The following is a 4,573-nucleotide window of genomic DNA, read 5'->3' as shown; positions in this document are numbered from 1 at the left end:
AGTCAGAGGAGTTTGTAATTTACTCTGAAGGTTTAGAAATGCCGTGTTGAAAATCCTCATCTAATGGTACTCTGCAAAAAGAGTTGGTGATGTTGGTGAATGACATAAAATGTCAAATGCAATAGTCAGCCACAGAAGGAAAAAAAAAGGTCTGAAATTAAGGGTGGTATTTAAAATGGAAAGGGACAGATATGAGATAAAACATCTTGTAAATAAATAATAAACAGAGAATGAAATAAGTGTGGCATGATTTTAATGCATTATCTTAAATAGAAAATCTTGCTTTCTATATATACTTCAATAATAATAAAATGAGTGTACTGAGTAACAATAAAATGAATGCAAAATGATAAAATGAGTATATGGATGTGTTTGTGATATATGTATGCATATATACATATACACACACACGTGTTTTTTGCTGTTGTTATGTGCTGTCAAGTTCGTTCTGACTCATAGTGACTCTATAGGACAGAGTAGAACTGTCCCCATTGGGTTTCCAAGGAACGGCTGGTGGATTCAAATATATACATATATGTTGTTGTTGTTGTTGTTAGGTGCCCTCGAGTTGTTTCTGACTCATAGTGACCGTATGTACAACCAAACAAAACACTGCCTAGTCCTGCACCATTCTTACGATTGTTGTTATGCTTGAGACCATTGTGGCAGCCACTGTATCAATCCTTTTCATTGAGGATATTTCTCTTTTTGGCTGACCCTTATATCTACCAAGCATGATGTCCTTCTCCAGGGACTGGACCCTCCTGATAACATGTCCAAAGTACTTGAGACAAAGTCTTGCCATCCTTGCTTCTAAGGAGCATCCTGGCTACACTTCTTCTAAGACAGTTTTGTTGGTTCTTCTGGCAGTGCATGGTATATTTGATATTCTGCCCCAACACCATAGTTCAAAGGCATCGATTCTTCTTTGCTCTTCCTTATTTGTTGTCTAGCTTTCACAGGCATATGAGGTGATTGAAAACATCATGGCTTGGATCAGCTGCACCTTAGTCTTCAAGGTGACGTCTTTGCTTTTCAATACTTTATAGAGGCCTTTTGCAGCAGATTTGCCCAATGCAATGTGTCTTTTGATTTCTTGACTGCTGCTTCTGTGGTTGTTCATTGTGGATCCAAATAAAATGAAATCGTTGACAACTTCAATCTTCTCTCCGTTTATCATGATGTTGCTTATTGGTCCAGTTGTGAATACGTTTATTCACTTAAAAACACTAAAAATAGATTGGAAGAACATAGTAACCCAGAGGATGAGTAGGCATTGTTTTTTACTTGGCAGCCAAAGCCAGACCTGGGTAGGCATGTGGCATATGACATTAGAAAAATAAAAAAATGTTTCTGGTTTCCTATGGGATGCGTAACCAGGGTGGAAAATGCTATGTCATTATGTGCCTTTAAAACACTAAAATATGTCAACTTCCCTATTCATTGCGTTATATAAAACCAAACAATATTAAAAACCAAAAGACAAGGAACAAACACAGAAACATACAATAAACAAATACATAAATAAAGTCATTGCTCGTTTGCTTTGTTGATAAAATGCTAATATTTTGTACATTTTGTATCTGATATATTAAGTATATATAATAAAATGTATGCTATTTCACTTATTTTATAATTTAATAATTGTATTTTCTAAATTTTATTCCTTCCTATAAAGTGTTTAGAAATACTAAGGAGATTAGAATTCAGCTTATTTAAATAATAACAATATTAATAGTTTTCTATCCAAAACTATAAGAATGAATTTAAATATTTTTTAGATAATAGTAAAACAAAAAGGAGTAGTTACCATGAAAGCTTTCTCTATTAGGCAAGGTGGCTGCTGCCCTAGCTAGGAAAAGGAACTTTAAATCAGACTTTTAAACCAGGGACTGAATTATTAATGATATTATTTTTAAAATTTTTATTGTTAAAAGCAAAAATCAGGTGACTTCATTCAATGTGTTTCTTTATGGTAAAGAGTGGCAGATACACCTGGCGTTCGGGAGATTTCATTTCAAGTTTTTTCAGTTAAATTCCCAGACCAAAAGTGTGTGTGTATGTACATGCATATTGCACATTAAGATCCCAGAAAGAAAGTAAATTTGAGAATTGGATAAAAAGAATAGAGTATCAGGGCAACGTGGTTTTGAAACTGAGTTTCAAACTGAGTTTATCCACATGTATAAATAACAATGAAGTAAAGGACATCATTTTCTTCATTTAGAACCCCTTTTTTGCATATTCTACTGAAGTAATAAAAGAAATTGACAATATCAGTCACCAGTTTGAGCATCTATATGGTGCAAATAATCACGTTATGAAATATATTTATTGCATCTCACCAACTATAGTTTAACAATGATTTGTTTGGTGGTAACATTCTGATCCTTTTTTCTTAAAAATTACACAAGCGTAAATCAGTGAAAACCAGTTGCTTTCTATTTTATGTTTATGTATGTCTTGATTTTGAAATATTTTGTGTGTGAGTTTTCTTAATGGTGGTGTTACTGTTTTTAGTTGCCATCCAGTCAGTTCCTACTCAGAGTGAACCCATGTACAACAGAATGAAGCATTGCCTGGTCTTGCACCATCCTCACAATCTTTGTTGTGCCTGATCCCTGTTCTCTGACTTGCCGTTCTTGGGTTTGCCAGTCCCTGCAACTATGGGAATCAGGAGAAGCCTTGTGGTTTTGCCTACCAATCTTGAGATACGTGGATATTCACAACTCGTAAGCAAGAGTTCTGCTTTCTGATCTGCTGATCTTAGGTTCGTTAGCCCTGCAGCTACATAAATCAGGAGAAGGCTCTGTCCTAATCCACAGACTTGGGACACTCCAGCCTCTACAATCACATGAGCTGTTTCTTTTACATAAATCTCTCTATATATACATTTATACACTTTACTGGTTTTACTCTTCTAGAGAACTGAGCCTAAGACAAGAGTCTTCCTCTTTTTCACCAGCCCTCCACTTTACCAAGCTTGATGTCCTTCTCCAGGGACTGATCCCTCCTGATAACATGTCCAAAGTATGTGAGATGAAGTCTTACCCTGGCTGTACTTCTTCCAAGACAGATTTGTTCATTCTTCTGGCAGTCCATGGTATATTCAATATTCTTCACCAACACTGTAATTCAAAGGTGTCAATTCTAATTTGGTCTTTCTTATTCATTGTCATACTTTCACATGAATATGAGGCAATTGAAAATGCCACGGCTTGGGTCAGGCCCACTTTAGTCTTTAGAATGACTTCTTTGCTTTGTAACATTTTAAAGAGGTTCTTTGCAGCAGATTTGCCCAATGTAATGCGTCCTTTGATTTCCTGACTGCTGCTTCCATGGGTGTTGATTGTGGATCCAAGTAAAATGAAATCTTTGGAAGTGTCCGTCTTTTCTCCCTTTATCATAATGCTGCTTATTGGTCCAGATGTGAGGATTTTTGTTTTATTTATGTTGAGGTGTAATCCATTCTGAAGGCTGTAGTCTTTAAACTTGATCAGCAATTGCTTCAAATCCTCTTTATATTCAGCAAGCAAGGTTATGTCATCTGCATAACACAGGTTGTTAATGAGCGTTCCTCCAATGCTGATGCCCCATTTTTTTTCATATAGTCCAGCTTCTCAGATTATTTTCTCAGCATTCATACCGAATAAGTATGGTGAAAGGATACAACCCTGAAGCACACATTTCCTGACTTTAAACCACTCGGTATCCCCTTGTTCTGTTCAAATGACTACCTTTTGATCTATGTACAGGTTCCTCATGAGCACAATTATGTGTTCTGGAATTTCCATTCCTGGCAACGGTATCCATAATTTGCTATGATCAACATAGTTGAATGCCTTTGCATAGTCAATAAAACACAGATAAACATCTTTCTGATATTTATCTGCTTTCAGCCAGGATCCATCTGACATTAGCAGCAATATCTCTAATTCCATGTCCTCTTTTGAATCCAATTTGAATTTCTGGCAGCTTCCTGTTGATGTAAGGCCACAGCTGTTTTTGAATGATCTTCAGCAAAATTTTACTTGCGTGTGGTATTAATATTGTTTGATAATTTCCACAATTTGTTGCATCACCTTTCTTTGGAATGGGCAGTCTGTTGGCCACATAGCTGTCTTCCGAATTTCTTGGCATAAACTAGTGAACACTTCCAGTGCTTCATCCCTTTGTTGAAATATTACAATTGGTACTCCTTCAGTTCCTGGAGCTATGTTTTTGGCAATGCCTTCAGTGCAGCTGGGACTTCTTTCTTCAGTACTATCCATTCTGGATCAAATGCTACCTCCTGAAATGGTTGAATGTCAAAAAAAAAAAAAAAAAAAAAATTTTTTATGTCAACAAACTCTTTTTTGTACAGTGTCTCAGTGTATTCATATCTTCTTTTGATGTTTCCTGTGTCATTTAATATTTTCTGTGTAGAATCCTCCAATATTGTTAGTCGAGGCTTGAATTTTTTCTTCAGTTCTTTCAGCTTTTCATTTTCTATTCCAGGTCTTTGCACATTTCATTATAATAATTTACTTTGTCTTCTTGAGCCACTCTTTGAAATCTTTTGTTCAGCTCTTTT

The sequence above is a fragment of the Loxodonta africana genome, chromosome 3 (genome assembly GCF_030014295.1).
Source record: "Loxodonta africana isolate mLoxAfr1 chromosome 3, mLoxAfr1.hap2, whole genome shotgun sequence".
Classification (NCBI taxonomy): domain Eukaryota; kingdom Metazoa; phylum Chordata; class Mammalia; order Proboscidea; family Elephantidae; genus Loxodonta; species Loxodonta africana.
This window is presented reverse-complemented; position numbering follows the sequence as displayed.